The sequence below is a fragment of the Panthera pardus genome, unplaced genomic scaffold (assembly GCF_024362965.1).
Source record: "Panthera pardus isolate Hobbes unplaced genomic scaffold, ASM2436296v1 HiC_scaffold_25, whole genome shotgun sequence".
Taxonomy (NCBI): domain Eukaryota; kingdom Metazoa; phylum Chordata; class Mammalia; order Carnivora; family Felidae; genus Panthera; species Panthera pardus.
The window spans coordinates 29,073,939-29,098,831 of NW_026526821.1; the positions used below are offsets into that span (position 1 = coordinate 29,073,939).

Here is a 24,893-nt window from a genome sequence, read left to right on the forward strand (position 1 = left end):
AACGCATGCACTTGGGGTTGACAACACAGGGCTCCTCTGAAAAGAGCCTGGTGGACCGTCCGGGACCAAGTGGTTCCGTTTTCGTGGTTGCCTGGCTGTGGGACCTCGGGCAAGTTATTTTACCTCTCTGGATTTTATCCTCCATTAAATGGGGTAGATCATAATTATCTTATTGAGGTTTTACTGTCCGTAAAATGAGATAGATATTTCTTGTTGAGGTGGCTGGAATCACAAGAGGTTGTGCAAGTGCCCTGTGTAAACTATGTAAGTGCAATGCTAAATTTTAGATACACACTTTGGCTCGAGGCGAAAGTATTGTCTTCTGTTCCTGTCCGAAGACCATGGTTTTTAGTAGCCTTGCCTCAGAGGATTACCAGATTGCTTTTTTTTTTTTTTTTTTAAACAAAGCTGGGCTCAGAGGCAACTCTGTCCAATTGCTTGTTCTAGAAAACTTCTCTATTTTTAAAGATTACTCAATGGTGGGTCTTATCGCTCCCTTATTTGTCATTTTTTAAAGATGTTTAATAATTCCTAATGTTTCCTCCCAGCCGGCCACAAACCTTACCCAAAGTGGGTAAGCCAGACTGGTGTTCTGCGTGCCACCGCCCATGTTACCAGGGAGGGTGCTGTAAGACGAGGGAATCCACATTCGTGTCCAAGTTTGCTGTCTCCTATACAAGCCTCGGTTACTAGGGCCGGACGAAGCCAGGGCCCTTGAGTGACATTTACTTGGAGCGGGTGGCTCAGGCCTGCTGAAGGAAATCAGATGTTGCTGTGACCTGAAGGGTCATAGAAAATACTCTTTGTTCCATATGTGATCTTGGTAGCTGCCTAACATCGGAGAAAAAAGAATCCGGCTTAAGTTATTGTTGAAGTAATAAAGGATATATTTATCCTTGGCCTGTGGTCCAAAGACGTGGCTCTGGGCTCGCATGCTGGATGACCTGAGTTGACCCCTTGACCCGGGCTTCAGATTTTTCTTGTTTTGTGAGATTTGAGAGGACGGTCCCCCAACCTCTGGCGGGGCCCCTCACGGTCTTCTGCAGATTCCCAACCTTTTTCAGATCATCCAACAGGCAACAGCATGTTCGTTCTCATCGGAGCTGTAGAAATCTATTCAGATCATTTGTTTGCTTTTGGCAGAATCCTCCCCAAATTGTGTCCCATTCTGAGTGTCCAGTTAATCAGCGGTGATGCTGGAGACTAAAAGATGGGAAAGAAATGCTTAACGTGGTTCGTTTTAAACAGCTGAATTTCCAAAACAGGATCCCTGGAGGGTAAATTAAAACACAGGTTGTCAGGGGGAAATTGGGAACCTGGGACAAATAGGCATTTGGGTCCCCTCTCAGTTGAGAGTGACTTCCTGCCCCAGCTGTGAATCCAGGAGCACATAAGCCCTGCCCTGCCCTTCCCTCACAGGACTGCAGGCCCTGTGGGAAGCAGACACATGAAACTGAGCTTCCGGGCCATGGGACCCCCACCTGGAGACCCTGTGCATGTGAGGTTAAGGTTAAGGGGGTAGGTTTTGAAGGAGGGCGACAGTTCCGAAGGTGTCCAGGATGGGGGTAGTCACTGGCCGTCCGTGGGCCAAGTGTTTTTGACCATTATTTCATTTATTTCTTTTCATGTAACTTCCCAAAGGTCACCGCTGGTCTGGAGCTGAGTCTAGACTTAAACCCAGGTCTAAGTCCCTGGTGTCAGCCGATATGGGGTATTGCCTCATTGAATCATCTATGGAAATCATGGGTCTTTGCATTTTTCTTTATTTTAATGTTTATTTTTGAGAGAGAGAGACAATGCAAGTGGGGGAGGGGCAGAGAGAGAGGGAGACACAGAATCGGAAGCAGGCTCCAGGCTCTGAGCTGTCAGCACAGAGCCCGACACGGGGCTCAAACTCACAAACAGCGAGATCGTGACCTGAGCCGAAGCCGGATGCTTAACCAGCTGAGCCACCTAGGCGCCCTGAAATCATGGGTCTTTGTAATTGTGTTCGGCAAACGGTTGAGCACCAAGTGAAGGCTGAGACGAGTAATATGGGTACTCCAGGAGCACCTAGTAGGTTTCTAGTTGGGAGCTAGTTTCTTCTCCAGGAAAGCACTGCGTGCTGGTGAACAGCTAGGTAGCCCAAAGAGGGATAAGAAGGACACTTTGTCCGTGAAGCCTTAGCTGCTGAGGGGACTGGAGTCCGTTTGATTCCTCCCACCCCAGAGGCTCATCCCACTTAGTCTCTGGTGGAACCTTGACCCTTCCAAAGAGAGGATGGGAGGAGGGAGACGCCATCCTTGCCCTAAGTAGATGACCTAGATCCTTAAAGAGTGGGGGTCTTATTTAAAATTGAGAGCTCAGGGGCGCCTGGGTGGCTCAGTCGGTTAAGCGTCCGACTTCAGCTCAGGTCATGATCTCACGGTCTGGGAGTTCGAGCCCCGCGTCAGGCTCTGTGCTGACAGCTCAGGACCTGGAGCCTGCTTCAGAGTCTGTGTCTCCCTCTCTCTCTCTGCCTCTCCCCTGCTCATGCTCTGTCTCTCTCTGTCTCAAAAATAAATAAAAACATTAAAATTGAGAGCTCACTGGAAGGGGAATAGATTTGAGTGGGTGTTTATCAATCCTTTGATCCAAGGAGATCTGTAGTCTTGAGCCTCTCTTGAGTCCCCGTCTGTAAAATGGAAATCTCCCCACTCGCACTCCACGGGACTGTGGGGCTGCGTAAGAGTGCAGGGGTCGGGAGCAAAGATCCAGAAGGTTCGCTTCTCCTTTCCCCTGGAAATTAAAGCTCAGCCTTCACTGTGACGACCTGGCAGCCCTGGGTACCAGCTTACAGGGAGGCCGCAGGGCCTGGTCCGTCCACTCATGTTTTCTGGAGGCTCCCCTGGGTCACAAAGGCTGGTGTTTGTGAGACCAGACAGTTCCCTGGGAGGGGCTGGCTTCTGCCCCTGCTGTCGCCATCCCTGCTCCGGCTCCAGCTGTATCAACGGGAGGAAGCTAAGCTGAGCTGTGGGTTATGTAATGGGGCTGGTGGCCCCCAGGGATAATCTGTCCCTTGAAGCTCCTCAGGACATCAAAGCCTCAGTGAGGGGACAGGCCTGCCCCAGGGCTGTTGTTCCTCACATTCTGCTCCTCCCTGGCATCCTTGGCTCCTCTGAGCCCAGACGGCATCCCTTTGGGCAGCGCACAGCAAAATCGCTTTTGTAATCATCCAGCTGTAAGCGGGCCTGCCTGATGGTTGGGGTCCTTCCAAGTCCCATTTCCTGCCCCCCACTCCAGGACACAGGCACTCCTACCAACGATCATAGCCCCTGGTTATCAAAACCTGCTCTGAGGGGCCCCTGACTGGTGTTGAGCAGAGGTTTTGTCCTTTGTCCTCACCTCTGAATTAAATACTTTCCACATCTTTTCTATAGTGGACGCTGTATATAATCAGCCCATAGCACCTGCGTACCTGTCCCGGGCGGCCGTCCTTCTGCAGTTGAGGAAGCAGAGAACCACTTTTACTAAGTGTTGAGAGCCAGGATTCAAAGCAGGGTGTCCGACCGGAGGTTTCACTGCTCCATTCTGCTTCCTGCAGCCTCTTCAAAAGCGGCCTTCGATGGGTTGACGTTTTCAGGCAGATGACAGGGTCCCTCTCCAAGCAGCACCGCATCGGCGACCCCTAAGGCATTCGTGCACGGTGCCACCCGTGGGCAACGTTCAGTCTGACAGCCGATCTTGGACGCCACCCGCCCCTTCGGGTGACCTCACCTGTGTGTGGATGCCTCCTGTGTCACACCGCCGCGGCCTCCAACGTGGGCAGGGGAGGCGAGGCTGGGAGACGGGAGGCACCCACCTAACCAGGGGTCGGGGAGCGGTAGGCAGAGGCCACATGAGCAGGCAGAAGTGAGAATTAGCCAAAGGTTGGACCGTGGGAGACCCGAAGCCCACTGCCGCTGATGGCCGCCAGGAGGGCGCTTGCGCTGAGGGAGTGCCGGAACCGTCTGACACCAGTGTGCGGAAGGGGCTCCGACATGACCCGAAGCAACCTGTTGCCCGTTCCATCTGCCAGGTATCCTGGTGGAAACCCGTCCCAAGTAAAAGTGGAAGTAGCCTGGGCAGTTGAGGCTCTGGACCCAAAGCAAAATGGCAGTGGTTGTTGGGTTTCTCCCCGACAAAACTTCCAGTGCATTTATTAAATCTTGACTAAAGCAGAGGATGTCCTCATTTGGTGCCTCTCAATGGGGCCACGTCACATTTGGTGTCGATCGTATGGCCTCCAGTGTTGCCCCCTGGCGGTTGACCCGTGTGGCAGCGCGGATGAGACACGGGTGCTTAGTTGTGGTCACTGTGGCTCCGGAGAGCTATAGGAAGCCTGGAGAGAGTGGAGGGGGTGCTTCCCGGAGGAGGTGGTACCTTGAGCTAGTTCCCGAAGGCAAATTCAGAGGCACCTTGTAAACCAGGTGATAAGCGAGCAGGTCACAGCTCAGGGCTTGCCAGAAACTCGCCTTAGCTTTACCGAGGCTTTGTTGGGTACAGGACCCAGCTGGCGAGGAGAGAGGATACGGTTCTGGTAGCGAAATCCCAACCAGAGATGTGCTGTGGACCCAGGACCTGGGGAGAACGCCCAGGGTGCTGTCTTGATAAACTAGGGCAGCAACATACAGTATCGCAGCCCTTCCTTTCATTTCCACTAGTGAGTCCTCTGTGGTCTTACCGAATCAAAGGAAATGGAGACCTCCTCCAGCATTTCTGGGATTCAGAGGCATGGCAGGCCTTAAAACTGCCAGCCAAGTTTAAAATAAATCAATACCATAAAATACTGCAATGAATTTCCCAACTTTAAAGGAATTTCACTTTCAGTTAGAGGTGCCAGGGGAAAGCTATAACTCAGCCTGCATCATACACAGGTCAGATTTCTGTGTTTTGTTTCTTTGTAAAAGAAAATGATGTCTAGGGACTCGGGAGGAATGGATTAGAGCCACCCAGGCACACCATAGGGCATAGTGAGGAAGATGAAAATGCCTCTATTTTTCTAGGCTGCAAAAAAGGAGCCTGGAAGGCACCTGGGCAGGTAACCTGCCGCGTGGTAAACCTTGGCTCTTCGTCATTCCAAGGCCTGGTCGGTACTGTAGCAGTGATGGAGAGCAGGTCAGCTTTGGTATATGATGTGGGATTTTGGCATCGGCCAGCTGCTCCAACGGGAAAGTCAGAGCGATGGACTCGTTCCAGTGGACTCGTTCTGCATTTACGTCCATCCTTCTGGAAAAAGGAAACCCCGAAATCTCATGGGCAGCACCCTTTTGGTTTTGTTGTTGTTGCTGTTTTTTCCTTTCTGCTTTTTTCAGACATGTCTCAGACATGTCCTTCCAGAAGGCTCTGGTCTAGGGCACATCTGAGGCCTGGGCTGGAAGTACGATGCAGTCAGATCTTGGCAGAGTACGTGGGCCTTCGCGGCCCAGCCCAGCCTCGCGCAGACATAAGGAGAACTGGAAGTCACAAGTAAAGACTCATTTGTTGTTAGTAACCAGATTGCATACTCGGTTTGACGAATGTTTGGAAGGAACCCTTGGTTCGCATGGGGCAACAGAAATGAGGGTGAGTATACCACACCCCGGACAAACAACAGAGTGGCTTTTACCTTCTAGAAAAAAAAAAATTGTTTGGGAGGTTAGGCCAGTTGCCTAAGCTGAAATCCAGATGTCCCCGCTGATGGGATCCAGACATCCACCCCTCTCCCCTGCCCCTCAGATGCTCAGGGCAGGGGCACCAACCAGGTGTAGCACGAGGAACCTCGGCAGAGCACCTCGCTCCAGCCCAGTGTTTTGGAAGCCCTGTGGCGGTAGGACAGCTGTTCTGGAACTCTGGCGTCCCGCCCACTCTTAGAGTGTCCTGGAGTTGGGCGTAAGCTGGTGGTGCCGTAGGCAGACCCAGATGTGAGTCTTCAGGGTCTGCAGCCTGATTACGTGGCCTTGGGTAGGCTTTAACCAGGGTCCGAAAGGTTGCTTCCATTGCAGCAGTGGCAGGAACTGCGAATGACATAAGTAAGAAGTCTCCTACTTGATAGATCGAGATTCTATCCCGTGGACTTGAAGATATTGACAAGCTGTTGCCACACTCCTCCCCGCCACCCCTCACGAGCTCCCACGCCCCAGCACACACGGCATTAGTGACCAGTCTTCTCAGAGTGTGGTCCCGAGGCTGGCGGGATCCCCTGGGAACTTGTTAGAATGCGGATCTCTGGCCCCACTTCGGTCCCATGGAGCTGGAAGCCAGGGAGCGGTATTGGGCAAGCCCTCTGGGTGAAGTTGATGCCCACTCAGGACTGCGAGCGGGCCGCACAAAAGAGGGCTACGGCACAGCCTGCCTACCTTGCCGTCTGTTGCACCTTGCCTCTTAACCTTTTGCCCTCAAAAAGCTTAGATTTAGGCTTAAGCACTAGGAGGAGGGACCCCACCAGATCCTGATCCTGTCTCTGCCTTCCATAATTACCTAGCATTGGGACTTCAGGCAAGGCACTTCTCTGTGGGCCGTGGTTTCCTCATCCAGAAAACCAGGGCAGCTGAAGGACCGCTGGCGGCCCTCCCTCCCGCCCCCTCAGCCCTGGCGCACTCGTGGGCTCCAAGGTGGAGGAGTTTCCAGGACTCAAGACTCCCGATTCTTTGTCGGTTTCTCCCTCTGTGCAAGTGTCCTTAGGATGAGATTGAGTTCCTGCAGCCACCTGCTCCTGGGAGGAGAAAGGAAATAACTGAACTTCTCCGTGGGCTTCCGTGGCCCTGGGAGACTAGACTGCTGAGCCATAATAATATAGTGGGCCTCTTGGGAGGATCCCCAGCAAGTACCGCCAGGGGAATACGGCGCCCTGTGAGGTCTCCGTGGTAGGACGGGCGATCGCCCTTCCAGAAAGGGGGGGAATTTGAGAGGCAGCTGGACCGAGGGAATGGGGGAGCAACAATATGCAGGGAGGGCTTAGACGTCTAAGTGGAGTCTCAGACGTGGCTTTGAATCCTGACTCCAAACCTTCACTTGTTCGTCCCCCAGGCGCGCATGGAGCCCCTGCTCTGTGCCCAGCTTGGGCCATGGAGATGAAGCTAATCCCTGACCTCAGTCTGGCTAAACCTCTGGCACCTCTCTGAGCCTTGGAGCCCTCATTTATAAGATGGCCTGCTAGCACGTCCCCTATAGGGTTTGCATGCAGATTAAAAGGAAAATTAATATACAGCTAGCCTAGGAATGCTAGGCATGCGTTAGCCACTCCATAGCTGTTGCGTTCTGTTGTCTTTCCATACTAATTCTTGGCCACACCGGTAACAGCTAGAAGCAGTCTCAGAATGTGTGTGCGTTCATGTGCTTCCCACCTGCCCCCACCAATAAAAAGAAAACACACACCCCAGAGGGGCTCTTTAATTTCTTTTAAGTTTGCTTATTTTGAGAGGGAGAGAGAGGTGGGGGGGGGGGGGGCGGGCAGAGAGAGCGAGAATCCCCAGCAGGCCCGGTGCTGTCAGCGCATGGGCTCAATGTGGGGGCTCGATCTCACGAACCGTGAGATCATGACCTGAGTCGAAGTCAAGAGTCGGACGCTCAACCAACTGAGCCACCCAGGCGCCCCTCCCCCCCCCCCCCCCGTTAAATTCCTTGATAGCCTGTAGGTGTTGCAGTATATCGGGGACAGCTCAGATCTGGTCCCCACCGTCCAGGTACTTGGACCATGGTTTGAGAGACAGGTCAGGTCCTAAAGGAAAACTAGAGCTATGATTTCAAGCATGTATGGGTAGAGGAAATAGCAGAAGATAGGGGACCTGCCCGAGGCGGTCTGAGAAAGTCTTGTAGAGGAGGTGACATTGAAACTGAGACCTGAGGAATGAGCTGTCTACCAGGCAGGGGGGCAATGAATCGGTAGGGGCAGGTGAAGGAGACAGGAGCCTGATCTGTGAGGCTCTGGAGGTGGTTTTAAGTCCCTGCACCGGTAACCATCAGTTTCCATGTTTACAGGAGCACTGTGGCTCTGTGCCCAGGGTTGGAGAGGGCAAGTCCAGACCCAGGTGGGACAGGGTGGGCAACTGGGAAGTCGGGTTTCCAGGTTAGGGTGGATGGTGCATGGGATGGGGAAGAGTGAATTCAAGGTGCATTTGGAAATCGCCGGAGGCTTGCAGGTGGACCGAATGAGGGAGACGAAGGTAGGGGTGGCTCCGTGAATCTCTGGGCTGGGGGTCAGAGCCATGTACGAGGCCGTGAACCTGCAGGAGGAGAGGGGCTCTGGGGGGTGGAAAATACACAGATATATCTTGGAGGTGTGGCCATAAACCCATCCTCTCTCCTCTAGACAGGCATCTGGTAAGTTGTATGTGATTTTCTGGGTCTTTTTGGGGGTGCCATTGGATCCCAAATTTGGGGCTAAACACGGGAAACCTTCTTGAGCCCCGAGAGCCCCCCTGAGACCCGAGGCTGCCTTCGCAGCCCTCGTTTGATCACCGTGCCTTCCTGTGATCTGTTCTTTTGTAATCAGCTTCTCATTAGGTGACTGATGTGTCTGGCTCTTCTGTCTTGATTTGCATATGCACTCTGCTATAATTATGTCCCAAGAACATAGCGTTTTGTTGTTTTTTTGTATTTACTTTTGCTTTTTCAGAGCTGAAAACCTGTGCAGCGTCCTGTCACATGGGCAGGCTGCTGGTTCTGCCAGAGAGCAGCTTTCTAGCGCTGGCATCTTGCTCTTTGTGGGTGGGTGTGTGTGTGTGTGTGTGTGTGTGTGTGTGTGTGTGTGTGTGTGTGGTTATATAACATCAGGACCATGATTGCTGGCTATAAAATTGATTTTGAGAGCTACTTTAATTTGTAAACTGGGAACTACTTTCTATTTTGGGTTAAGGACAGGAGTACAGGGGGAGAAGGTGCGGGGGAGTCCTCTGCTCTCGGTCGCCTTCGGGCATGTCTGTGCAAGAACCAAGAGCTGCGGGGTGGCCCCATGGCCTGAACTTGCCACGGGGAAAGGGGCTTCAAAGTCAGTCCTTCAGCTGTCCCCAGACGCCTTGGTTTTCAAGACATGTGGGGCACAGGGTAGAAGACACGTGGGACACAGGGTAGAGGCTGGCCCCACCTGTTCACATCTCCTTCCCTGGAACCGTCCATTTCTTTACTCCTTTACACATGCTTCCTGAGAGCTTTCGCAGCTAGCTGGTGGCCTTGCCTTTGCTGTATTTGTTTCTGTATAGGAACAGGCCTGGTACAGCCTGGAGTCTTTATTATTATCGTAAGGCGTGAGGGCAGGCGGTGGGGGGCTCTCTCTCTCTCTCTCTCTCTCTCTCTCTCTCTCTCTCACACTCACTCGCTTACTGAGCACATGCCGTTGGCCAGACTTCGTACTCTCCCACTATGTTTATTATCTTGTTAAAACCTCACGTGCGTCCTGGGTATGGCGTCCTTTCCACTCCAGAGACAGGAAGTGACTTGCCCCACTGGCCACGTGGCTAGCAAATGCCACCTCCAGGGCTAGAGGTGTCCCTGCTCTTTTCCACCCGCTTCTGAAGACAGGTCACGTTAGCAAGTCTAGCGGCCCGGTGCTCAGTGCTCCTGGGAGCTCAGCAGAGGTAGCACTGGCTTTTGGTTGAGAAAGTGGGTAATGGCAACACGTGGGACCTGTGACTTAAGGTAGCCATTGAAGAAAGGAGGGCCGACGGGTGTTCTCAGCAAGGGACACCGCATGAGAACATTGAGAATCTGTGTCAAGAGCGGGTCTTTGGGTTGGTTCACACAGCGGTGCAGTGGGAGAGCGAAATAGCGTGAAGTTGCCGAGAGCCTTGAATGTCAACCTAAGGAGGGTGACCTTCGCCCTGGAGAAAAGGTGGGGGTGGGTGGCAGTGGTTGTATACAAGGCTGCATTACTCTCAGCAGATGAGCCAGTCCGCACAGGGGGAGGGAGGAGATGCCACACCCGACCGTGCCAGCCTCCAGAAGGTGCGAGACGACGGCACAGCCCTTTTCTGAGCCCATGAAGGGCGATGAGGCCACACCCGGGAAAGCCATCGGGAGCCCGGTGCTTCCACGCTCGTGCCAGGAAGGCACCTGCTTGGGGATCTGGTATGCTGATAAATCTAGGTTTGAATTGCAGCCCTCCCGCTTCCTAGCTGGGTGACTTTGGTCAAGCCCCCTAACTTCTCTGGATCCCCACTTCCCGTCTGCTCAGTGGTACCCGTTGGACACGGCCGTTCACCGTCCGCTGTTGCAAAGACTCCATGCACGAGAAGCAGGAAGGGCCCGACGCAAGTCGTAGCACACGGGGAGAGCTCGGTTAACCGACAGCTCGGTGCATTGGCCTTCGATCCGCCTGTTTGTTTTTGCCAAATCCGTATGGGCTAATCATTCGTTTTCACGTGGCTTTCCGCTAGCGATCCGCAGGGCTCTTCTTTTCGCTGAGAGAGCGCCAGGCCCCTTAGCAAGTGGCCCCAGTGAGTTCCCCTGGGCACGCCGGGCCTCGTTCCGCCTGGTGGCTGTAGCCAGAAATCCATATGGTCTCCTTTTGCCCAGACCACTGTGGGCATGACCTCGTCGGAGTCTTGCCTTTTATAACCACCAACTGTCCCATCACCATATGGAAGAACCACCTCTTCCCTTTAGCTGTGCCCGCACCTTAGATCTCCTCCTGGCAGGGGGCCAGCGAGGAGAATTCTCCCCGGAGCCCTTTGTCTGTTCATCACAGCAGCCACAGCTGCACCTCAGTCTCTTCGGGGACCGATTGAGGCCCTTGGCAGCGATCATTTCATCCCCACGCTTAATCAGTTGAGGAGGGGAATTAGTTAGGGTGTCCCTGTAGCCTACTGCCAATTACCAGGGCTGTTTCTGCAGACAGAAAGTTCCCCCTTAGTTCATCTGGAGCGCCAGCTGGTACCTGTCTACCAGGTCAGGTGTTCCCCGGCTCCTGAGGTCTCCCGAGGTGACTTCCCAAGGCCAGGAAGACTGGCTTTAAGTGGGTCTGCATCCTCAGATTGGACCCAGGTGGGGGTGATGCGGGGTACGGTCCTGTGGTTGCTGGTCACCAGAGAACCTTCCAGATGTCCGACTCTTGGATCTTGCCAGTACTTCCTTTTGAGGGGGGCGCCTGGGTGGCTCAGTCGGTTGAGCGTCCGACTTCGGCTCAGGTCATGATCTCGTGGTTTGTGAGTCCGAGCCCCGCGTCGGGTTCTGTGCTGACAGCTAAGAGCCTGGAGCCTTCTTTGGATTCTGTGTCTCCCTCTCTCTGCCCCTCCCCTGCTCATGCTCTGTCTCTCTCTGTCTCAAAAATAAATAAAATATTTTTAAAAAATTAAAATACTTCCTTTTGGGCATCTGGCATGCTTTGGGGCCACGCACTTGGACGAATGGGAAGGTTTGAAACACTATTCAGCAAGTCCACAGCGGTGACGACAGGAACACTGCTGTAATCCGTCCCGGGCTCGGAGTCTGCAAGCTTCCGTGGTACCTGCTGGCTGCGTCGTATGCGGAAACGCTCCCTGCCCTGGACGACCTGGCTGACACCCTGGGGATGAGGCTGCCATCTGTTTGCAGCCGCTCGCCATCTTGGCTCCAAGCTCTGCCCGCTCCCCTTTCGCTCAGCAAACCAGGCCCTGCCAGCTGTTGCCGCGACAGTGTGTGTCCTCACTGTGGTAAGTGGGCCACCGATCGAGCTCAGCTGACTCGGCACAGAGCCTGTCTCCTCCCCACGGCCTTTGTCCGCTCTAAGAGTCTCAGGTTTGGGGCTCCTGGGTGGCTCAGTCGGGTAAGCGACTGACTTTTCGGCTCAGGTCATGATCTCACAGTTGGTGGGTTCGAGCCCCGCGTCGGGCTCTGTGCTGACAGCTCAGAGCCTGGAGCCGGCTTCGGATTCTGTGTCTCCTCTCTCTGCCCCTCCCATGCTCGTGCTCTGTCTCTGTCTGTCTCTCAATTATAAATAAACATTAAGAAAATTAAAAAAAGAGGAGTCTGTGGTTTGCCTTGAACATCTGCAGGGAGGGGATCTTCCCCAGCCCACCTGGAGGAAGGGCTCTGGTACAGTAAAGCTGGAGCCTGCCCCCCAGCAGCGCGCCCTGCAGCCCTGAGCCCCAGCCTGGCTTGTCATGCTCACCTGTGCGGTGGGGAACCCCAGTAAGCCCTCCAGCATTGCTTTCTGCTTAGAGTTTTTGCTCTGATAGATAGGGAGCCCGCAGAGGTGCCCATGGCTCTCAAGATTCCTTGCATCGCGGGCCCTTCTCCGAATCTGAGTGTTGGAGCTGTCCCTCCAGAAAAAGGCCCAGGACTGACACGCACTGTGATACTTCATGTGGCTTCAGGGCATTTGCAGACCCCGTGCATCCTTGGAGTTCCGAGGACCCCAGATTTAGAACCCCTGCCCTGCTCCCAAGCGCCCTGGTGGCCCAGGAAGAAATGAGGTCCTCGGCAAAGAGCAGGGAAAGCTAGATGACCGGAAACGGGTTCCCAAGGCCAGGCGAGGTCCTGTATCATTTTTTCCGCATTTTACCTTAGTGTCTCTTAGCGGATTGCAGCACAAGAGTAAATTCCTGTAGTTGGGTTTGTGCCCGTTACAGCCTGGGTGACGGTTTGCCTTTCAGAATTCCTGGGGCTGCTTCCTCCGGAGACGCATGAGTGGGTAAAGAGGATGCCGAAGACAGGGCAGGTGGCCTCTGAGACAGAGGTGGGCCACTGGCTGCAGGAGAGCTGGTGTTTGCTTCCTCGGGAGGGGGGAGGCTGCCCTGCCCCTCTCCGCCCTGCCACCACCTGTTGCAACAACCCGTGTGCTTTGAGTGTAGAGTGTGGGTGTCTGCCCTGCCCGACAGGACCCCGGCCGGCTCACCGCCACCCCCTCCCTGGCCAGCTAAGGCGCGTCGTTGAGCACTGTTGCATTTTCCAGGTGGCCACCCCTGGATTTCAGGCTTCCCTCTCTAGACTGAACAGAAGGGCAGTAAGGGAGGGGATGGGGGAGAGGGCCGAAATCGGCCGGGGAGCCCCCCGGTCCTGTAACGGGTAGGCGATGTCATGTCGGGGAAATCCCCGTGCGCCTGGTCTCTCCACCCAGCTCGGAAGGTATGTGGGGGCGGCATGGTGTGGCCCGCTTGCACAGGCAGCATCCCAGCTCCTGCCTTGCCACCTGCTGGAGCCTGGACAAGTGGCCCGGTTTTCCAAGGTGAGGGCGAGCATCTCTCTTGACCCAGCTTGGTGGGGGACGTAGAGTCCCCTCCAATGGGACCCCAACTACAGGCAGGGATTTCATAACCATATTTTCACATTAAGATCTTGTCACGCTGAATGATTCTGTGAAGTTTGTAAATTAATTCTTACTGCCTCGTGTGAACTCCCGGTTCCTGTCCGTCAGCCAGGATTGGACTCCTTCTGGGCTTGGCAGCCCGAGAGGCTCAGGAGAAGCACAGGACGGTCCTGTCCTTTAAGGCAGCTTGGGGTTAGCGGTGGAAAGAGGGGAGCACAACGGCTTGGCTCGTGGGGGTCTGCTTGCCGGAGCGCAGGGACTGGGGCCTCCGGGAGGAAGCATGTGGAAGAGGCCTGGAAGGGTGAGTGTGGTCTCGGGACAGCGAGGGGGCAGGTCGAGGGCCAGGGGAAGACGCAGCCAGACCAGCACTTGCTGAGGCCCCAAGCAGAAAGGAGGCTGTCCCCTCGAGAGAGGGCTGACTTGAAGCCAAGTCGCCTTGCCAGGCATTTTTGCCTCAGCTGGTGGTGCCGTGAGGTTTTGGTTTGGGGTGTGGTCTCACGCGGCCGTCCCCGCACATCCATGACCTCCCGCACCCCCCACCATGCCCGTGTACCCATGCCGCCACCAGATGCACACCCTGCGTGGCGGGCACGTCCACGTTGTAAGTTGAGAAAACCGAGGCTCCGGGGCCCTGACTAGTAATGGGAAAAGGTGGGGTGTCCATTTTAGATCTTCTCCCTCAAAGCCCAGACCCTCGACACAGCACCAGCCCTCTGCCACTCTGTAACAGTATGCTCCACGAACGATCTATCTTCTCCCCACGTTCGGCACCTGCTTCTAAACTTGGCACCTCCGTTGGGCCTCCGGGTCGGGGCTCAGAGACCATAACGCATGCCAGGACCCCGCCCGTGTGCTGTGCCATGGGCCGCTCGTGGCAAGGTTTTCCCTAGTGGAACAGCCCCGCTCCGAGCCCCATGGTTGCTAACAAAGCCTTAGATAAATGGTACGTCAGAAAGCTTGGCTCCTGGCCTCGGTCCCTCTGCCAGTGAGGGGACAGGCGGTGTTGCCGTGGCCGCTGAAGTGGGGCGGGCATGTCGATTGCTGAATAGGAGAAAAGCCAGCGGCTCTGGTGTATTAAACAAGTGAGGAATGACTTGGTTTGAAGCTGATCCTACTTGGGAGGGGACTGCCCCTCTGTGACCCTGCCGTCCTCTTTCCTCTGGTGCCTCCGCGGCATATGATAGGTTGAAAACGAATCCCTGAGCCTTGGTTTGCCCATCTGTAAAGTGGAGACGGTTCCTACGTGGCCCCTCGCTGGGGGCAAAGGAAACATTACTGATGAGGCCTTGCATGGTGTGTAGCGTGTCAGAGGCATCATTAACTCCATGGTGACACCACCACCCCGGACTGCGGGGAGAACTTGGGTAAGAGTTGAGTTCTTAACACTGCAATTTGAGTTTGTGCTGTGTTTAGTGTATGGGCCTGCCAACCAGATGGTTTCCTTTTCTGTTGAACAGATGAGAGGAGGGGCGCCTGGGTGGCTCAGTCGGTTAAGTGTCCAATCTCACGGTCTGTGGGTTCGAGCCCCACTTTGGGCTCAGTGCTGACAACTCAGAGCCCGGAGCCTGCTTCGGGTTCTGTGTCTCCCTCTCTCTCTCTGCCCGTCGCCCACTCGCACTCTGTGTGTCTGTCTCTCTCTCTCTCAAAAAATAAACATTAAAACTCCCATCTTGAGGCCTGAGCAGGTTGAAGGGTGCCAAGGGTACCTTTGCCCGCTGGCACTCCTTGAGGCAGGGACTCGCTTTCAGAGAAGGTGCTTGGAGAGCCCCCCTCTCCTCCACTACTCCGTCCGCTGCCTTCATGTTACATCTCCATATGGAACTTATGGGGCAGAAAGTTCCTGAATTAAGCCCCATCTCTGGATAAGCTGTACAGTTGGGTCTGAGAACCGCAGTGACCATTAACACAGCTAACAACACGGTGTCCCGCCCGGTGGCGAGTGCTGGGGCGGGCAGTTCCCTTGAATCCTCACGGCAGACCCTGAAAGGGTAAACCCCATCGGCCAGTAAGGAAAAAGGAGGCTCAGATGATTAAAAATGGCTGGTAAGCGGCAGAGGCAGGATTTGAACCCAGGACCGCCCACCTCAGCCTGTGCTGTTTCCCCGATAGAGCATTTGAGTGAAGACACGGAGTTAAAACGTAGGCGTGGCTCCTGGAGGCTTTTAAATCCTGCGGCTCCCAGACCTGCGCGTTTTGAAGGACCCTGTGCAGTTTGAAAGGAGGAGGCGGAGTATAGGAGTTGGGGGATCACCAACCAGTCCCAACTGGTTCCATCAAAACATGACCTTTTGACATCAACAGAGTAGGAAGGCCGCACCTTTGGAGTACGGGACAGGCCCCTCGTCACCCGGGTGTTCCGCGTCTGCGTCCTGGGGGGCGGGAAGGGGGGACGTGGGAGCACATCCATCCTGCACCGTCATCCTCGCAGCCACCACGCTCCCCCCCCCCACTTCCGTTGTCCAAACTGCTGGTGGCATTAACGGGAGCACTTTGCTCCCCGGTCTCCTTGATCAGACCAGACAACCGCTTTGCAGGCAGAGGAACACCGCATCCCGTGATGTGCTCTAGACCCCAGGCCTGTGCGGCGGTACCTGAGCCAGGCTGTCCGTGAACCCTTTCCTGGGTGACCGTGTCCGTAGATGAAGGGATTACGTGGGTTTTAAGCTCCACGTAAGCTCCGGTCGCTCCAGGAAGGGATTTCCCGTGACCGTGACATGGTATGAGCAGGTGCTGGGGTGGGGGGTGGGTGGGGGCGGAGGCCGACCTAGGCGCAAACCCTTTCCCCTCCTGCCCCCCTCGCCGTGCAGTCCTTGTTCTCTGAGCTTCCCTGGAACCGGGTGACGATAGGTCCTGCGTCACCGGGTGGTTGGCTGAGGGCTCCGCGAGGGGACACGCCGGGTAGCAGTGTAAGAGAGCTGAACACCGCCTTGATCCCTACAAAACCCATAGCGTGTGCATGTTAGTGCCCCGTGAGTGATTGCTGTTACGATAAGTACAGAGAAATAAGGTTGGATGTGCTGAGGGGCCCTCATCCGAGAGCCGAAATAAGAAAGCGCGGGATTTGCCAACACGCCTTCCCGGATCACCGGCCCCTCTCCCCCCGACCCAGGACCATCGCAGACTCGGGCTGTCGGAAGCCACCGGCCAGGCAGCTCTGGGAGCACCAAGTGCGGACCGTCAGAGCGGAAAGACCGGGCAGGGACACTGGGGAAGTTTGGATTCGGTGCCACGTCTGCTGCTCAGCAGCTCTGTGGCGGGGGGGTGAACTGTGGCCTCTCTCTGGGCCCGTTCCCTTGTTAAAATGGGGCAGTCACCCTCACCGAATGAGATGGCCAGGGAGGCGAATGGCTCAGTGTGCTGCTGACGTTATCTGTAGGTTAATCACACACGACTCTTCGTTGTGCCCCAGCCTCCTCCCAAGAGGGCTCTGTGGTCAGAGGTAAGCTTTTCACTGGGAGGGATGAGGCAGCCCCTGGGTGAAGCTGAGAACGGAAGGGGCAGTCAGGGAGCTGGGTCTGACGTCTGCTAGGATGAAGCCCGGGGGCCCATTCGTTGTTCCAGCAGGTGCCCGGGAGGGTCCGCTGCTGCTTTAACCCAGAACTGGGTGGTCTGAGCCATTCCCACTCGTGACCGCAGATCCTGTGTTCTGATGTGGCCGCTGCCATTGGCTCCATAAGAGGGTCGGAGGACCTTCTGTCATGGGAGATGGGAGAGAAACCCAAAGCCAAGGTCCTCTTCCTGGAAGACAGCCCTCTTACTTTCATTGTCCCTGCCCTCCCCCCCCCCCCCCCCCCACCGCTGCCCCGGGGAAGAAGCAGACCCTGACCTCTAGGCCGTCCTGGGACCTCCTACCAGGAGGACCAGACCCAGTGCCAAAGCAGGGGGAGAGGGGAGGAGCCGGTGGGAAATGTCCGCCTGGCTTCCTGGCAGGGGACCCGGTGATCACAGCGGTCATTACACGCTGGTGTCTCGGGAGCGCTTGCGGAGAGCTGTGCTGTTGGTTTGACCTTCCATGGGCACACTCTGGTTCTGCTCGTTCAGTGTGTACAAGGGAGTCCCGGGTTCTGAATCTCTCCGCCTCCTCCACCACTGCTTTGCTGCTGCCATGGGCCACCTCTCTGCTGATGGGCATCCCTTCGAGCAGGTTGTCCTCAGCTTGCATCCTGCCAGGGGAGGGAGGAAGGCAGGGTTGAAACTGGTCGTCACTGGTCCCAAAGAGTATCTTAGGAGATCACACACGAGCCTACAATTTTCCGGGCTTTTCTTGTCCTATTTTACACAGACTTAGGATGTCCTGGATGGTGAGATTCCCCCCAAGCCTTCCCGCCCCCTGGCTGCTGGTTGCTCTGCTTCATCTTGAAAGCATGGGGCCGGGAGGCAGCGGGCACGGCTGAATAAAGCCAGAGTTTGAGGTGGCTTCTACATCATCCCAGGGTGTGCTAACGATGATTTTATTTTTCCAAGTCAGAAACTGGGATACCAGACCCGCCAGTGGATTTGTTGCTGTCGATTGAGGGAACCTAACTGCAGGGAAGCAGAGGCAGCAGAGGAAAAGGTTGGGGCTGAGAAGTCCAGTGTTTTCTTCCAGATCAAATACTTTTCCGAAAAGTGCCTTTATAATGCACTCCCCACTTGACTCATCTACAGACCCCGGGAGCCCCCTCCCTCGCCTTGAACTAGAGGAGGAATTGCACGGTCTAACCGCACCTGACAGATGTGGCAATTTCTCGCCGTGCACTGTGTGTGGAAGAGCCCAGAAAAGAGCCTGGGTCTGGCGTCTTGGGCTGCTCCTCCCCAACCTTCCTTGGGGGCTGCCCGCTTTTCGTATCTGTTAGAGTGCGCGATTTTTCCCATCACAAAGTAAAGCATGAAAACGCGATGTGTCCTCGCTCCTAAGTGAGGGTAGAAGAAAACACACCCGTGACGAGTACCACGTTTCGACGTATTTCGTGCCAATTTCCATCCACTTGGAGGTTTTTGGTTGTTGCACAGTGATGGCCGTACCGTCTGCCACGGAACTTCGTAACCTGCTTCTTTCTTAACCCTGGGAAGTATGTTCAAAACGCCACACAGCCTTATTTCCTCTGTAATTATATCACTGAGTAGATGGATCATTGGCTTCAATCTTTTATCTTTGGATTTGTGGGTTGTTGCATCAAAATTTAAATAACACTCCAGTGAACATCTTTATTCGTAAAGCCCTTTTCATGTTTTAAGATGATCCGTTAAACTAGGTCTAGAAGTGGAATTTTGGGGTCTAGAGGTCTTACACCCATCTGAAGCTCTGAGAACACATGGCCAGATGGCTTTCCAGAAGGCGCCCGTGCACTTCTCCAGCAGGGACTCCCCTGCTCCCCTCACCCATAGCTAGGAGCAGTTCTGGTGGTCACAGGACTACAACCTGCTCAGATCTCACACATTAGCGATTTCTGGCCAGCAACGAGGGGAGAACAGGTTCGCGGAGTAAGTCAGTTCCCACCGTGGGCAAGGTAGTTTACAGTCATTTATTCAAGTCAGACCTTAAAGAAGCACCCCCCCCACCCCCATTTCGCCCAGGAGGAAACAGGCTGACAGGAAGCAAATTGTCTAAAACTGCTGGACCCCACGGCCTCTCGTGAGGACTAGCCAGGCATCTCCCTGGGACCTGAGGACGACAGGCCTGTGTGGTCGGGCTGCACGGGCAGCGAGAGATGGTGGGCAGGGCCCTGGGCGGGGAGGGCAGACCTTTCAGGCCGGACAGAGCGTATCCAACAGTGAGGCCCTTGGGGGGGGCGGGGCGGATTTGGAGGGATTTCAAGTGTGCCGTGGAAGACTTGTGTGATTCAGTTGTTCAGGGTGAGAGCAGGCACTCCAAAACCCCGAGATGAGGCCGTGTGCCACACAGATGGAGCGTTGCTGCCCTGGGTGCCCGGCCTGCCTAGGACGGGGTTCTGCTTAGCTCAGACGGGGACAGCCAGGCTGGAGCCAGGGGCTGGCCAAGGCTAATCTCCGTAGGCTCTTGTGTTCTCAGCCTCCAAGAAAACAGGTCCCTGAAAGGCTGGTGGCTGGTTTTGCTCCCGAGACCTGGCACCAAGGCCGTTCCCAAACAACAGCTAATCATAATAGGGCCAGGCACAGTTTCTTTCTTTCTTTTTTTTTTTTTTAATGTTTATTTATTTTTGAAGGAGAGAGAGATGGTGGGGCGGGGGGTGGGGAACGCAGAGAGAGAGGGAGAGACAGAACCCGAAGCAGGCTCCGGGCTCTGAGCTGTCAGCACAGAGCCCGACGCAGGGCCCGAACCCACAAACCGCAAGATCATGACCTGAGCCGAAGTCGGACGCTCAACCGACTGAGCCACCCAGGCACCCCAGGCACTGTTTCTAACGTCACATGTATTCGTTCATTTGGTCCTCATCATAGCCTGCGATTTGGTACAGGCGATGGGACCACAGGGCGGAGGACGTAAATCTACCCCATGGTCAAGTGGCAGGACCTGTTCACCACTGCAGGTTCTGGCTCCAGAACCTCATTCTTAAACCACGGCCCTGAGTCACCCCTGTTCGTCCGTGGCTATGGGATGCTGTATCCTCCGGAGACCTGAGAGCTTCGGCTACAGGTTCTCAGACCTCATACAGGACCTCACTTGTCTGTGAGATAGGGTAAGTCAACTCGAGAGCATGGCCACGAGGCACAATCAGGACGAGGAGGACAGTGGGCCAGGGCCTGCAGGGACGGACAGCTGGGGTCCCGTGGCAACTCTTCCTAATAGCATAGGGAAGGAGTTCGTGATCGGATTTGTAGCTGCAGCCCACAAGCCTGGATTCCCGGCCAGGGCCTGCCCCTTGGTCAGTGCGTGATGTCACTCATGTAATTTAACCTGTGCCTCAGTTTCCCTCTGTGAGAAAGAATAATGTGTCTCGGGGTGCCAGCGTGGCTCAGCGGGTTGAGCGTCTGACTCGGGCTCAGGTCATGATCTCGCGGTTGACGAGTTCGAGCCCTGCGTGGGGGTTCTGTGCTGACAGCTCAGAGCCTGGAGCCTGCTTCGGATTCTGTGTCTCCCCGTCTCTGCCCCTCCCCCACTCGTTCTCGGTCTCAAAAATAAATAAACATTTAAAAAAAAATTAGAAAGAAAGAAAGAATAATGTGTCCCTACAGCAGGGTGGTTATAGCATAACTAGATTTACTCCCTAGCAGGGGGAGAATGTAGGAACCTCCCCGGCCCCCAGCACATGACAGGTCCTGCCGTCCTGTGGTCGGATGCTGGAGCCTAAATCCCCAGCCTTGTGTCCACTCATCCCCTGCCTTCTGTCCTCCAGGTTGATCCTCGGGACCCACAGTCTCATCACGTCTCACACAGAGGACGGCAGAACATGCAGGTGACGGCTTGGTCGGTTGGCGATCTCCCAACAGCTGGATCTCCGACAATGTGAAGCTTTTGTTTGGGATTTCCCCCCTCCTTTTAGTTTCGCTTCATTTTTTTTTTTTTAATCTTATTTCATTTTTTGTCCTTTTTTTTTTTTTCTTTTTTTCTTTTTTTTTTTAATTTAAACGATTAAGACTTCAGAAGAGCAAGAAACTAATGCTGTGGAGAAACGACACGGACAAAGCATATGTGTAAATTTCATTTTTAATTTTTATAAGGGGTTAGGGAGCTATTTTGTTTTGTTCCTTTATTTTCCCTCTGCCTTCTTGGTTTTACCCATCCCCCGGTTCTGCTTCCAACACCTCACTTCCCCAGAGCGGGGCAGGGGGTCGGTCCCACCACGGGGGCGTGAAGACAGGAGGCAGCCTGCTGGCTGTCCTTCCGTGTCCCCCACCAGACGCGGGCACTGCCGTGCTGCTCCTCGCTCACCCTCGGGCCTTAGAAATGATCAGAGGCGAAGAACCACCTGGAAGAGGAAGACAGGGTTTGGGCAGGAGAACTCAAGAAAGTCCAAACTGCGGGTTTGTTCTCTTTCGGCTTCTGGAAACTCTGGGCCACGCCAGGACACGCAGTGGTGGGAGTTCGCGGGCGGCGGGGGCAGGCGGGGGGATGGAGGTGACTCCCCCCCTCTCCTCCCTCCCCCAGCTTCCTAGTGGTTGAGTGTCAGCCCCGCCCAGCTCGACAAGCCTACCTTTCTGTTATCGGGTCTCCCTCCCTGAGGAAGACCCCCCCCCCCCCGCCCCAGGAAAAAACTATTGTGCCAAACCTCTACCTGGGACACGGCCGGGTCTTCCGCAGGCAGCTGTCACTCCTGTGAGGTCAGCGCCCGTCACCTCCTGCCTCCTGGATCGTCCCCTTCCCACATGTGCCCGCCAAACGTCCCCGTTGTCACAGAGACTGCCTGAGTCCCTGAGATCCCGTTGTGACCATTGCCATAAGAACAGGGTGTCCTGAACTGCCTGCCACTGTCCTCTCCCCGTGAAGGGTGTGCCCCGCGTGTGGGCCTGTGGTATCACGGCTGGAGACAGGGTCAGGTGCCATCTTCCTCACCCCTAGGGACTTACTGTTAGGTCCCCACTCAGCGTAAGCGTGTCTGGTGAGGAAAGAAGGGACCTGCCGAGAGCAGAGAAGGGGACGGGGTAGACCCCCTGCAGCTGTCAGGTACCCGTTTGTGACCTGCCACCTTAAGGCTTCCCCAGTGCCACCCCGTGGACCTCACCACCAGTGTCTGCTCGGGCTGTGGTCTGTCCGGCCGTCCATGCTCTCTGGCAGTGCTCTCGCAGCTCCCTCCTCTCGGGCTTCTGAACCCTGGCAGGGGCACGGGGACTGGCCTCGTGTGGTCCCTGTCACCCAGAAGCTGCTGGAGCCACTTCAGAGGCTTTTCACCCCCTAATGGCCAAGCAGGAAAGGGTGTTGGGGGAAGGGGAAAGGAATTGTGTCACGTTTGTTTTCTGTTCTCTCTAAACCAGCATAGGATCGATAGGGGAGGTAGTTGGAGGGCATTCGGGTTGGTGTGTGACCAAGGTGGGGGTTCCCCCCCCTCCCCCAACCCCAAAGCAGCCGTCCTTTGGCCCCGGGAGTTTGGGAGAGACCCACACGACACCACCCCCCAGACTGCAACCCCGCAACACATTTCCTACTGCTCCCCACCACCCGCCCCCCAGCAGGTGGTTGGCAGCTGGGAGCAGGGCTGCAGGTGCGAGCCGGGCCCTTCCCTTCCTGGTGAGACCCGTTGTGCCCACCTGCCTCCTGTCTCCTCTCGGATGCCTCGGGGTTGGGCAGCGCAGTGTCCCTAATTACAGCACACTCCCCTTCTCTGCCTGTCGCCTGGCCCCCACTTCCCCTCGGGGAGCTGCTGTCTCTGTATGTGAACGGATGGGAATAACAGTCCCTGAACTCGACCCCAGCCCTCCCTGCCTGCGGCCCCTGCCCTCAAGTCCCTGGTGAAGGCTCAGGCCTAACAAGGTATTTACCTTTTGCTCGACTTTTCCCCCTCTCTCCCCAGGTCCCTTCCCTCCATCTGGGCGAGGTCTTGGAGCTGCCGCGGTCCCCCTTTGTTACTTCTCTTGGCATCAGAGTAGCCCCTATAGGTCCCAGGGTGTCTGTGCCCTTGGACGAGGCAGGTGGCCTGGTAGGGATAGCCGGCTTCTGCGTGCCCTTCCCTCGCAGAACTCAGCTGATCCTTGCTTGGTGGCGGGGCCTCCTTCCCTGGCTCAGGATGGCCCGCTCCTTAGCCCCAAGTGCCTGCCTCTCCACCCCGAAGAGAGCGCCGGCTCTGCCCGCGGCCAGTGGACCAGCTTAGGGTTGGACCCGAGGAGCCCCATCCTCTTCCTCGGCCACCTTCCCCCCTCCCCCACCCGTCAGCTTCCTGCCTTTTCATCCTCTCCACCTGCGCAGCAGCTCAGGGGCACCTCATTCTCCATGCCACCGCCTTCGGAAGGCCCGTCCAAGTTCTAGGAGTTTCCAGACCTTAAAATAGCAGTCATTCTCTTCTTGGATCTGTGAAAAGGTTAGCCCGGAGGACGGAGCTTCTGGGCCTGAGCCCTGTGGGTGTTGGGCTCAGTTCCCCCCTCGGCTCGAGGACTCAGCAAGACAGATCATAGTGCCTTATCCCACTGCCCTCCCTTGACCAGACCTGCTGGCTCCGCCTGAGGCCCGCGGCATCCCTCTCCCTGTCCGTGTCCGTGTCGTGCCCGTCTGTCACACTCTCATTCCTGCCCACAGAGAGCCACGAAGGAAGGGTCCCCCTGCCCCCTCGCCCCATCCCACCCCGAGGGTTGCGGCCAGGCATAGGGTGTTCGGCATAGGGTGTCCTTTAGCTGAGGACAAAAGAACCACCGACTGGACTCTGGCTCTCACCCCCCCAGCAGGTCCCCTCCCTCTTACCTCTAGCCAGGAGGATGCTGCCATCTGTTTGCTCAAGACCGGCTCCGCCTGACCCGTTTCTGGGCACCGGGGACTGAGGACCGGGCCTTAGCCTCTTCTCTTCCCAGAGGCATCAGGACAGGAGGGTGGGAATTCTTTCCTCCCACCTGGACGTGGCTTGCCCCCGACGGCTGCCCTCCCGAGGAAGTGTGTTCAATGTTTACTTGAGAAATACCCTGTTTACAGCTGGAGGAGAAACGTGCCCAACGCTGGCGGAGATCTGCCTCCCTACGGGGCCTGGCCTCCTTTACGGCACTGCCAGGGGTGGTCCCAGAGCAAATGAGGGCAGAGACGGCCGGGCGCGCACCCTGACCCCGCGGTGCTAAGACTACCCACTCACCACCTTCCTCGCAGCCTTCTTGCCCCCTGGACATTCCCCGCCTCGACCATTCCCTTCCTCCAAGGTTCTCTGCTCCTTGACATATCAGCTGGCTCCTAGAAAACCAGTGTTAGGTTATTTTTTGCTTGAGTCTTTCTAAGAAAGGGTAGAGCTGGCGTGGTAGGAACGTTCTTTCTATGCTGTCGCAGTTCACCTTTTTAGAAGACGGATCTTAATAGGACGGATGTCTGGGTTTCAGCCTCAGAGTCTCTTGTGGAAACTTGGGACCGCAGGAGTTGGGCCTCTACCCCGTAAGGAGGGGACCCCCCAACTCTCTGCCCTCAGCTTGCCCCTTGCTGCCTGGGCTTCCGGCCCTGCCCCCGAAGTGCGCCTCTCACCTTCGATCCTGCTCGCGCCCCCCACCCCTTCCCCCCGAAACACATCCGGGGGCTCCTGGGCGATTGCTTTCCCCCAACCCCTCTCCCCTTCTATGGCCTGTCCGGTGGCCCCCAGACAGACACAGCACTGCTGGAGTCACCTAGGAACCGGCAGCCTGACCACAGCCAAGCTTGGGGCTGAGGCCAGGCCTTTGGGACGCTGGGCCGGTCTCTGCTCCTGCCTGCCGGGCTTGGTGGGCAGGGACTCGACTCCTGTCTAGAGCGATGCCCTCAGAAGGGAAAGCAGGAGGTGAGACATGAGGGTTGCCTCCACGGCCACCCGTGGAGAAGTGAATCCAGCTGCCACATGAGGGTTGCCTCCACGGCCACCCGTGGAGAAGTGAATCCAGCTGCCGTTGGTTGCCCCGGGGGGGAGGGGGTCCCCACTTTCCGCGAGAGGCCACAAGAGGAAAGGAATGTTCAGGAACATTGTAAAGAAATCCTTCGTGCCCCAGGGACCTCTTTCAGCAGAGCAGGGGAGCATTTGCGGGCGATTTCACATTCATTTGGGGGTGCGGGAGGCACGAAGTAGCCCAGGCACAAAGTTAGCTTCGAATACTAGTTGATAAATCTATTTTTCTTTATTTTCTTGTTTTGCACAGAAGCTGGTAA

At 55.9% G+C, this 24,893-nt stretch overlaps 1 protein-coding gene across 2 annotated transcripts in view; it reads left to right on the plus strand.

Moving 5' to 3' along the window:
- Window positions 1-24,580, plus strand: part of STK35 (serine/threonine kinase 35) — a 43,843-nt gene extending 19,263 nt beyond the window's left edge. For both annotated transcript variants that reach the window (XM_019462740.2, XM_019462742.2), the window contains exon 4: window positions 20,494-24,580. The gene's annotated coding sequence lies outside the window, so the exon portion shown is untranslated. The remainder of the gene's footprint in view (window positions 1-20,493) is intronic.
- The last annotated feature ends 313 nt before the right edge of the window (window positions 24,581-24,893 follow it).